Genomic DNA, 12,217 nt, shown 5'->3' on the forward strand with positions numbered 1-12,217 from the left:
CGTAAGCAATTGTGAAATGTAAGGCAAATTAAAATGAAAGATTAGATCACAAATTATGAGAGAAAATACTGTAGTTCAAACTTTCAATTTACAGATGACCAGCCCATATGAGTAAACAAAATCACAAATGTCACAAGATTATTTTTAATACCCCTCTCCTAATGATGAATGGAAGATTTCAGTCCAGCATAAGTAGGCCAAAAAATAATTCCTGGAATGTTAGATCCATAATTGTTCTACCAAGGCTAGGAAAACTTGACTTAGAGTTCAAATATAACAAAAACACACAAAAATCACAACCAAACAGCAATCTCTAGAGAGTATGTATATGAGCTCACAAAATTTTAAGCAGTTAATGAAGAGCAGTCATGGGAAAAGCAAACAAACTGTTCAAAGATGGCATTTTGGGGTAGGGGAGAATTTTGAACAGATTTAAATAGATTGTCAAAGGTTATAAATTACCTACATCTACTGCAAATATTTTCTTCTGTGATTATTCTTTTTTTTTGGGGGGTGGGGTCCAGTCAGGGGCCTGAACTCTGGGCCTGGGCCCTGTCCCTCAGCTCTTCAGCTCAAGGCTAGCGCTCTACCACTTGAGCCACAGCTCCACTTCCGGCTTTTTTCTTTTTGCTTATCTGGTGCTGAGGAATCAAACCCAGGGCCTCAGGCATGCAACGCAAGCACTCTACCACTAAGCCCCTTTCCCAGCCCCCATTCTTTGAGTATTCTTTGTCTGAACTGGTTACTCCAGTCTTGAGCTACACTTTATAGCTTGTGAAGATAGAATAGAAGAAACAAGGTCAAGAACCCATTACACCACTGGAGAGAAAACAGTCCTCTATGGTTTCTCTCATCTTTCTTCACTACTCTTTTCTCATACTTTTAATAAAGTCAAGTGATTTTGAGTTACATCTTTCCTTCTTTCTCAGAGAATTACTGTTTGGTAATTAAATGTCAATTCACAAATTTGATGTCTTTTTTTAAAGAATTTTGAATTTTAATTCCACTGCAACCTTGTTTCACACAGTGAGAGTATATTTCCTGGGTAAGGACAATTCTCAAGGGAACCTACAAGATTTACAGCAAGGTTTGTGAGGCTTGTTTGTTTACTGTGAAAATGAGCCATATTCACCCACATTGCTCCCTCTCAGCTAAGTCTCCATGGATTTCTTTGCATGAAAGCCTATTTTCCCAGAAAATTTTAAATTTTCTTAATAGGCTAAGTTGTTTAAAAGTTTGAACAATTAAAATTTACCTGTCATAAATTTTAAAGCTCTTTTGAAATTCCTTTATCAGAATCGTGAAATCACCAATCATAATCCCGCCTTTACCATCAAAAGCAGTTAACATGTTGTTTTCATGATATAGTATCCATGAAACTACTATTTTCCAGTGCCTTTGTTATGTGTATATATGACCATATAAGCTGATGCTGAGCAAAATGAACTCCAAGATATGGAAAGAGAAATATTTATTTGCGGTTGTTGTTTTTGATGTACTATGTGATTTCTATTTTCTTTGAGATTTTCCCGTATGGGTTATTCCCTGCTGTGTTTGATTTTGGTATCCTGTGTATTGTGTATACATTTACCTTAATTAGGGAAGGGAACACGAACAAAAATAATGGTGAGGCAACGGACAAAGAGCAAACCAATGCAATAGCAATTCTCACAAGACAATAAGTTTGAAATGTACATTACAACTTTTGAGGCATATTAGGGTGAAGGAAAAACTGTGAGAAAAATGAGAGAGGGAATAACAAGTTTGAAAAGTTATGTACTCAGTACCTTACAATGGCTGTAACCCCAGTGCACATCACTTTCACATTAAAATTAAATTTAAAAAATAAGCTGATGAAATAAAATTTCACTGTTTTGGTATAGGAAATATTATTCTTTGTGTAGTAACTTTGTAAAAATCAGTATTATTTGGCATCTAATTTGAATTAATTACCTCTTCTTTATCAGACGGTCATCAACTTGAATGATATCCAACTAGAAAATTTTTTCACAATATACTTGCCAATATTTTGAAAATAAAATAAATTTAGTACTTTCTTATACTAAAACAGAAAACAGTTTAATTCTATGGAAACCCATAACTTTTAAAAGTAAATAAGTTGTTAAGAGGACAGAATGTATGTGTTCTTCAAAATTCCAATGACTAATAGCTACTCATTTTCAAATTCTGAACATTCCATACCTGACAGATTCAAAATATATCTGTTTGCATGTTATGTAATTCTGCAAAAATGCTACATTCTAATATAGGATAAAACTATGAAGCATGTTATAATTAATTCTTCAGGAGGAAGCAGTTGTTTGTCAGATTAAGCTATTATTCAATGAACATCAATCACAAGATTTATGCCATAAATTCATCCTAGCCCACTAGTTTCCAACGTGTAGGGTGCACCTCAAAATTCCCTTAATTCACATCAAGAATAGCTTATTTCCATTGTGAAAATACACTGCACCTCTGCTAATGTGATGCCCTCCGTGTTCTGTAAAGAACACCACTATAAACTGGGTTGCATCATTTTTCCCTCACTAGTATTCTTGGAAATATTATTTATATTTATACTGTTTTAACTATCATAGATAATCAGGATGCTAAGATTTTAAGATTACGGTTCAAAGCCTGTGAAGACTCAGGGTCTATGTTGAAGGGGCAGAATGATGCAGGCTCCAGCCTCAGGATTATCTGAGGACTGTGTTTGAGTATTAGGAAAGCTCTTGGTATGCCGGGCTAGACTGGGAAAATGTTCTCTCTCTCTATCTCAAAACAAATGTCACAAGACTCCTGGGAGCTGAGGAAGTAGCTCTTCTGCTTGCTTAAGCATAGTTGAACAGCTGGTCAAGCATTTTCCTGAGATTGGAGAAGTTGTTTAAGCTTGCTCTAAAATAGTTTAGATAATAATATAGCAAGACAGGGCTGGGAAGGTGGCTCAGTGGTAGAGCGCTTGCCTTGCATGCATGAGGCCCTGAGTTCAATTCCACAGCACCACATAAGCAAAAAGAAAAAAGCCGGAAGGGGTGATGTCGCTCAAATGGTAGAGCTCTAGCCTTTTGCTGAAGAGCTGAAGGACAGCGCCCAGGCCCAGAGTTCAGGCCCCACGAACGGACCCCTCAAAAAATAATAATATACCAAGGCATTGTCTCATAGGTCAAGTAAAAATGTATCTTTGAAATTTTTTTGTCAATGTCTTCTGACCAAATCTTGGCAAAGATCATGCTTGCTTGTCGTTAAATACCCACTAACAATAAAGCATAGCATGCAGTGGCAATTGCTGTTTGCACTCTGCATCCCCAGTGTCCTGGTGATTTCATTACAGTTACCCAGGGACCCCAAGGCACTAGACGATACAATTGGCACCCAAAAGGACCCTTCATTGTTGAATTCAGGAAGGGATATTCAGGTAAGTGCTTTTAATTACAGGGTGATGGGACAAGTTAAATCTACTCCAAACTTACATATGCTTAAACATTTACTTGCTGCTTATGGTCTAAATATTTCTTTTTCTGACATAAAAATGTGTATTAATGTAGATAGGGAATGGAATCCTTGGTTCCCCAATGAAGGAACATTAGATGTTGATAATTGGAAACTAGTAAAGAATAACGTAGAAAGAGCTGTTCAAGAAGGGGAAAAGATTCCTTTTAGACTTTGATCCATTTGGGTTATTTTACATACCCTTTTTAAAGCTTTGAATGAGGAAAGATTAATAGCAGACTTAAAGCAAGAGCCCCCCCCTTCTATTGTAGATTTACAATTGCACTCTGAGGTTAAGGACACAATAGATAAGGATGCATTGCAATTGACAGAGAAAAAACAAGAGGTAAAAAAGGCTGAAAAGGAACAAACTGAAAGTGTAAATAAAATGTCTGAGCAAATGAAATTGTTTTTATTAAAATTACAACATATAGAGTTGGAAATTAGCAGAATGAAAAGAGAACCTGAGAAAGTGAAAGTAAAGCAGCCTTCGGCTCTTTCACTGGCCGATGTAATTTTTATAGCATTACTCCCTCACAAAACAGAGGGCTCAGGCAGTGAGTTTGATGATGAAATGCCTATTTTTTTCTTATGTTGTAATTCGACCACCCCCTATGAATGGTATATCTTAACCAGCCAGATATGAAGCTGCTGCTGTTGATGATATTGGTAAACTTAAGAAGGCAGTGATGGTGTATGGTCCTTGTAAGGTCCTTTCTCTGCCCATACCCTAGATAAGGCCTAGCCCAGGCCCAGAGGCTCTCTCTCGCTGCTCTTTTCTAGCTCTCTCTGCTCTCTGCTCTTTTCTAGCTCTCTCACTGTTCTTTTCTAGCTCTCTGCTCTCACTGTTCTTTCTAGCTCTGTTTTCTCTCTCTGCTCTCTCACTGTTCTTTTCTAGCTCTCTCTGCTCTCTCTGTCTGCTATCTTGCTGCTCTTTTCTAACTCTGTTCTCTCACAGCTTTTTTCTAGCTCTCTGCTCTCTCGCTGCTCTTTTCTAGCTCTCTCTTTTCTCTCTTTTCTCTCTTTCCTCTCTTTCTTTCCTCTCTCTTTCCCAGATCTCTTTCCTAGGCCTTTCCAAGCTACATGGAGTGCCAACCTAGCCTGGTCCAGGAAGGTCTACTGAATAAACCTACCCCTAACCTGAATACCACGTGCATGGTGCTGTTCTTACTCGGCTACCTCTTTTTAAAAACCTAACATGAATGGTGGCATGACTCGAATAAAGGGCTTAAAGTCAGGATAGCTGGGATTTCTCTCTGGTATTTTTCCCCTTTTTTCTTTTTCTGTTTGTTTTCCCCTTCTTGCTCTGAGGAATACTCACAGTTCTAATGGCCTTTTGCGAACCCATTTGTCTGCTGTGGACACAGCGCATCGATACCATTGCTGACCTTCACATCCACGTCCACACCACTTCTCTACTCTGGTGAGTGAAGCTACTCTATGGTTCTCTGTTGCTCTCTCTAGAGGGCTCTGGGGGAAGTTGGGACGCCAGTTCTGCCTGGTCAGCTCTCCTTCACTCACCAGACTGACTCTCCTACTCATTTAATAGGGTGCTGTGAATCACGTCTGAGCCGTGAAACACCTTTGAAATGTCTCCTGTGCTACCTGGAAAGCCAGAGAGCCTCATTTTTATGCCATTCTCAGATGTAGACAGTTTTTGCTACTGCAATGGTAAATGGTCAGAATTCTGTTTATTTCCAGGCTCTCTTTGTTCTCTCTGCCATTCATGTCCAACTTTCCCTATCTCTCCCTTTCTTTTTTCTACATTTTGGCTTGTGCCCTGAAGAGTGCGACGCAGGCTGGGTCCCAGAGACACCCTCTAGGTTCTCTCTCAAAGGCTAGCCAATTGTAGTCTTGGTCTATTTGTTCAGGGTGTCTTTGCATTTTTTTTCAGAAACTCACCATCTTGAGTTTGCCATCTTGGCCACATGGTGGCTTAAGGGTTTGGCCCCATCTGGCCCTTAACCTTCCACCAAACTTACTACTCCATCTGGCTATTCTAAGGTGCCTTGCTAACAATTTGCTTTTTTCACAGGCCCTGGTAACTGAGGCCCAACCATGTGATGTGCTTTGTTAGCAAAGATGTCTAAACATTATTGTAAAAATTTTAGGTTTTGAGTTTTGCCTTTTTGTTTTGTGTTGAGTATTCTACTGACTACATGGTTTTAAAATACTGGGAATATCTCTACTGAAATTCTCATCACTTCTAATGAGTTTGGCATTTCAGAATATTTGTCAGTCAATTCTTGATAAGAACCAGGTAAGCTCTACTTATTCTACTTGATCTCCCTGTTGCTTTAATTCGAAATAATAAAGGGCTTTAGTGGCAAAGATTGCAGTTCAAAGCCAGCCCGGGCTGAAAAATCCCTAAGACTCCATCTCCCAACTAACCTGCAAAGAGCCCGGCTAGAAGCATGGCTCAAGACTCTTATCTGTAAGCAGCCAAACACTGGGAGTGCTATTGTAACTCAAAGTGGTAGAGCACTAGCCTTGAGGAGAAATGCTCAGGGACCGTGCCCAGGCCTTGAGTTCAAACCTCCTTGAATACCAACTGGGACAAGCCATCCCAGCAATGAGCACCTAGACAGAGCCAGTCTGGGAAAAAAGGGAACATGGAGAGGAGTAAGAGGAGATGACACTTCAGCTACTTTGTGCCTGCCCTTTCAAAATTAACCAGAGTCTGGAGGTCAGGGGAAATAAGAAGCCTGCCCATCCAATGTCTATAACTCTCTACCTATTAACTGAACAGGAATTTATAATTCTTGCCATTGTCACCTGACTTCTCTACCTAGTCGCCAGATGTCAGAAGTAGCTAGGGAAATTTCTACAACATTTTAAACCCCAAGTCCTCCTCTTGCCATTTATTTGCTCACTAGTATTTTTTTTCCAGCCCCTCAATGCTCATGAGACTTCTCCAGACTTCATCTAAGGACTCACGCCACCAAGAGACCACTGATGCTCACTGCCTTCTCTGGGAGGAGACCAAATTCCAGGCTTTTACCCCTATTGTCGAAGCCCCCTTGTCAGCAGGAAGTAGCCAGAGAGAATCCACACCCTATTTTATGATTATTAAAGGCTGGAATGTAAGGTCCGCTCCAGGATGGGGAGCAGACTCCACCCTTCTCGCAACCAGTACCTGCGTTGCCTAGGCAACTGGAACACGTGGAAGAGGTCACATCTGCATCCCCTGAGGTCACATCTGAATTTGATGTGGCTATATCTTTCTCTGCCCATACCCTAGATAAGGCCTAGCCCAGGCCCACATACTCTCTATAGCTGCTCTTTTCTAACTCTCAGTGTCGCATGTTACTATAACATCAGAAGACGGACAGACAGCTGTCCTTAAACCTTATAATATGGAAGTTCCAGTTAACATAATTGGTAGAGATGTACTGGAACAATGGGGAGCACATATTCAATTTTAACATTTTTAGTTGGAGCCCATAAAGATATTATGGAAATCTGAGGCACTTCTTTGGATTCAACAATGTCCTTTATCTAAAGAAAAATTAGTAGCAGCTCATCAATTAGTTGAAGAACAGTTAACCAATGGACATATTGAGCCATCTATGTCACCAGGGAATTCTACAATATTTCTTATTAAAAAGAAGTCAGGGAGCCGGGCGCTGGTGGCACACACCTGTAATCCTAGCTACTTAGGAGGCTGAGATCTCAGGATTGTGGTTCAAAGCCAGCCCGGGCAGGAGAGATCTTGAGACTCCTATCTCCAATAAACCATCAGAAAACCGGAAGTGGTGCTGTAGCTCAAATGGTAGAGTGCTCGCCTTGAGCTGAAGAGCTGAGCGACAGTGCCCAGGCCCAGAGTTCAAGCCCCACGACCGACAAAAAGAAAAAAGTCTGGGAAATGAAGATTGCGGACTGATTTACAAGGAGGTAAAGCATCCACATACCCCATGGGGCTTTACAACCTGGTATACCGTCACCTGCCATGCTTCCTAAAAATTGGCCAATAATAGAAATAGATTTACAAGACTGTTTTTTTTTTTTACCATTCTTGTACATATAAAAGATTATAAAAGATTTGCCTTTTCTTTACCACAAATAAATCATCAAACCCTTCATCAGCACTTCCAATGGAAGGTGTTGCCCAAAGGAATGATGAATTCTCCAACTATGTGACAGATATATGTTGATAAGGCCTTAAAACCTGTTAGACAAAAATGGCCTCACATTTATATTTTTCATTATATGGATGATATTTTACTTGGAGGACCAAATATGACAGAATTAGAAATGGTGTTACAGTGTTTACCCTCTATATTTAAGGATTTTTGGATTAATAATAGCACCTGGAAAAAGAAGACAATCTGAAAACATTACAGGATGGAATAAGAGAAACCCTAGGTCTCCTTGGCGCATGACCAAATTTTCTTAATAGAGACCCAGAAACACAACAAATCAAAGAAAGGTTGGACAAATGGTATTGCATGAAGTTGCAGAGCTTCTGCATGGCTAAGGAGATAGCTAGCAAGATCAATAGAAAGCCCACAGATTGGGAGAAGATCTTCACTAGCCATACAACGGACAAGGGTCTCATATCTAAAATATACTTGGAACTCAAAAAATTAAATCCCCAAACAACAAATCCTCAAAGAAATAACTGCCCAATAAATAAGTGGGCTAATTACTTAAAGAGAAACTTCTCTGAAGAAGAAAGAAGGATGGCCAATAGACACATGAAGAAATGCTCAACTTCCCTAGTCATAAAAGAAATGCAAATCAAAACAACATTGAGATACCAACTCACCCCAGTTAGAATGGCTAAAATCAAGAACTCCAACAACAACAGATGCTGGAGGGGATGTGGACAGAAGGGAACCTTACTTCATTGTTGGTGAGAGTGTAAACTTGTTCAACCATTTTGGAAAGCAGTATGGAGGTTCCTCAAAAGACTTCACATTGAGCTCCCCTAAAACCCAGCAATCCCACTTTTGGGCATTTACCCAAATGTTTACAAACAAGACCACACTAAAGCTACCAGCACAGCTATGTTTATTGCAGCATTATTTACCAAAGCTACGATCTGGAACCAACCCAGATGCCCCTCAGTATATGAATGGATCCAGAAAATGTGGTATATACACAATGGAATTCTATGCCTCCATCAGGATATTTTTTTTGTAGACAAACAGTGACACCTCAAAAATATCTTTATGACGTGATCAATTACATAAGTTAAATGATTTTCAAAAGTTACTAGGAGATATTATTTTCATGCCACCGGCCTTAGGAATTCCTACTTATCAATTATATAATTTTTTTCATTATTACAAGGGGAGCCTGATTTACATAGCAAAAGACCTTTAACTAAGGAAGCTGAAAGAGAAGTACAATTTGTAGAATAGAGAATAAAAAAATATTTTTACATCGAGTAACGCTAAATCAACTCATAAATTTATATATATTAGATACATGGAAATACCGAACAGGAATTATATGACAAAATGAGCTACCATTAGAATGGATTTATACACGGCATAGATTTACAAAAAATATTATGCCTTATGAACAACAGTTGGCAATTATTTATAAATGTTTGATGATGCTGCGTCTTATGATCTATTTTCTCCTTGCATGTCAAAAATTGCAGTCTGCATTTTATACAATGATGTATTCCTTTTTTCTGATGCTTCATATAATGATGCATATGGGGTGTTGCAATTTTGATAACTTTGAGGCAAAATGGACAAAGTAAATTCTTAGTGTTCTCATGAGATGTTCGAAAATGAGTTTCTACATCAGAAAATGATGATGATCTATAATTGCAAACCTGGCAGATATATGGCATTTCACCGGGTTTATGATTGTCCTTCATATGTTGTAAAAGAACATGTTCTGTTTCAAATGATAATTCACAGATTTTACAAATGGTAGAAAATTTGTGAGGTGTGTGTGTACTCTCGATGTGGCACTGCAGCTGGAAGGGTGTGGGAAATTGCCGGTAGCAGTGCTGGCAGGTGGTGTGGTTTTCCCAGCTCTCACTGCTCTGCTTCTCAAGTTCCAAGTGGTGTTTCATGTGGTTCATAAACCTAATATTATTTTTGAGACTCTTTCAAGCAACTGAAGCATTTAAAGGTTGTATGAGTCTCCTTCATGTTTTCCATAATAAAAGTCATTAACTAACATGATCAATTTTCCTTTCTCTGAATCAGCAGTCATAGCTTTATTTGCTGTGTTTGAGTTTTCTGTTTTATCTGGTCCCAAAAAGTCATTTATCATGTCTGGACAACAATACTGCATGGATTTTTCATAGGATCCAGAAGATTGAAATGAATATTGCACTTTGGACAAGCTCGTGGAAAAGGCGTTCCATCTTTAGATTGATTTGATGAAGTATTTTCACCTTTTGATGGCATAGCTTGGGGATACATCAGTGAAGGAGATTTAACTACAGGGAATACAGCTGAGGAATCTGTTACAGAAACACTTTCAGCAGCCTTGGGCTTTTTTGGATTTACAGTGTTCACTTCAGTAGCAGAAGGACGTTTTGATAAAAACAAATTTTCATTCAGACCTGCTACAGAAATTGTTGGTATCCCTTGGTACTGTGGTAATTCTGTATCCTGGGTCAAGTCAAACAGTAACTCACAAGAATTACTAGATACAACTCGGGATGACTTTGTTAAATAGCCAGGCTTAGAAAAAAGCTGTACAATAACAGAGCTATCTGAAGATCTAGATTCTGGATGAAAATTTACTGGCAAGGCAGCAATTGGATTTGATGGGTTCGTATAGTGTTAATTGTAGACTTGAATGCAGCAGAAATACCTCGAATGAGCGCAACATTCTTTATTCCCCTTGAATATGAGCTGGGGTTAACTCTGTTCAAAATATTTGAAATTGCTTGTTTTGAACTTGCTATCTCTCCAACAAAGTTTGGTTCATCATCGTCATCATCCTCAACTTCTTTTATTTTCTTCTGCCATGGCTCTAGCTCTTCTTCTTCACATTCCATAGAAAGTTCTGCCATGTCTGAATTGTCGTGAGCAGAGCCGGCTTGACCTGACTGGAGCCCTGAAAAAGGAGGAGAAAGAGGAGGAGGCAGAGGAGGAGGAGAAAAAGGAGGAGCGTGAAAATCTACCAAGAGGCTGCTGCAGCAGCAGTGGCAGTGGAGGTGGCGGCTCCAATTGTGGAGCCAGCAGCCTGGGCCCTGGGAAGTGGGAGAGGGGGAGGGGAGACGGGGGAGGGAGTGGGGCGGAGGGAAGCTGGCACGGCCGCGTGCGTGCCCCAACACCCGATTATGATGAAGGTTTTGGAAAAATTAGGAATTAATGGAACATTACTCAATATAATAAAGGCTGTGTATGACCAAACTACAGCAGCATTATACTTAATGGTCAAAAACAAAACCCATTTCCTCTTAACTCAGGAACAAGACAAGGATGCCCACTCTCTCCAATTCTCTTCAATCTAGTATTACAATGCCTAGCTAAAGCAATAAGACAAGATCAAAAACATAAAGGGGATCCAAATAGGGAAAGAAGAAATAAAACTCTCCCTCTTTGCAGATGACATGATCTTGTATTTAAAGAAACCCATGGACTCCACTACCAAATTACTCAAGCTGATTCAAAACTTTGGCAAGATAGTAGGGCATAAAATTAACCCCCAAAAATCAATGGCTTTTCTGTATGCCAACAATGAGAAAAGTGTGGATGAAATTAGGAAAGTAACTCCATTTGTAATAGCACCTCAAAAAATAATATAACTAGGAATTATCTTAACCAAACAAGTGAAGGACCTCTATGATGAAAACTTTAAAATCTTGAAGAAGGAAGTAAAAACAGAACTTAGAAAATGGCAAAACCTCCCATGCTCCTGGATTGGAAAGATTAACATCGTGAAAATTGCAATAGTTCCCAAGGATATCTACAAATTCAATGCAATACCGATCAAAATTCCAACCTCATTCTTCAAGGAAATAAAAGAGGTAATCCAAAAATTCATATGGAACAATAAAAGACCACAAATAGCAAAAACGCTCCTCAACGGAAAGAACACTGCTGGTGGAATATCAATACCAAATTTCAAACTCTACTATAAAGCCATAGTAACCAAAAGAGCTTGGTACTGGCACAAGAACAGACCTCAAGACCAATGGAATAGAATTGGAAACCCAGAAATGAACCTATAGACCTATACCCAGTTAATCTTCGATAAGGGTGCTAAAATAATAGGATGGAAGAAAGACAGCCTCTTCAGTATATGGTGCTGGCAAAATTGGTTAACTACTTGTAGAAAACTAAAACTAGATCCTTATATAATACCCTACACCAGAATAAACTCCAAATGGATCAAAGACCTCGGAGTCAAAGCAGACACTCTGAAAACATTACAGGATGGAATAGGAGAAACCCTAGGCCTCCTTGGCTCAGGCCGAAATTTTCTTAATAGAGACCAGGAAACACAACAAACCAAAGAAAGGTTGGACAAATGTGATTGCATGAAGTTGCAGAGCTTCTGCCTGGCAAAGGACCTAGCTAGCAAGATCAATAGAAAGCCCATGGATTGGGAGAAGATCTTCACTAGGCATACAACCGATAAGGGTCTCATATCTCAAATATACTTGGAACTCAAAAAGTTAAATCTCCCAACAACATATCCTCAAAGAAACAACTGCCCAATAAATAAGTGGCCTATAGATTTAAAAAGAAACTTCTCTGAAGAAGAAAGAAGGATGGCCAATAGACACATGAGGAAATGC

At 39.2% G+C, this 12,217-nt stretch overlaps 1 pseudogene; it reads right to left on the bottom strand.

Annotated features, from left to right (window-relative positions):
* Positions 1-8,968: 8,968 nt before the first annotated feature.
* On the bottom strand, positions 8,969-10,501 carry LOC138823853 (zinc finger protein 280D pseudogene; annotated as a pseudogene).
* Positions 10,502-12,217: the final 1,716 nt, after the last annotated feature.

Source organism: Dipodomys merriami, unplaced genomic scaffold (assembly GCF_024711535.1).
Source record: "Dipodomys merriami isolate MVZ:Mamm:240054 unplaced genomic scaffold, mDipMer1.0.p SCAF_124, whole genome shotgun sequence".
Taxonomy (NCBI): Eukaryota; Metazoa; Chordata; class Mammalia; order Rodentia; family Heteromyidae; genus Dipodomys; species Dipodomys merriami.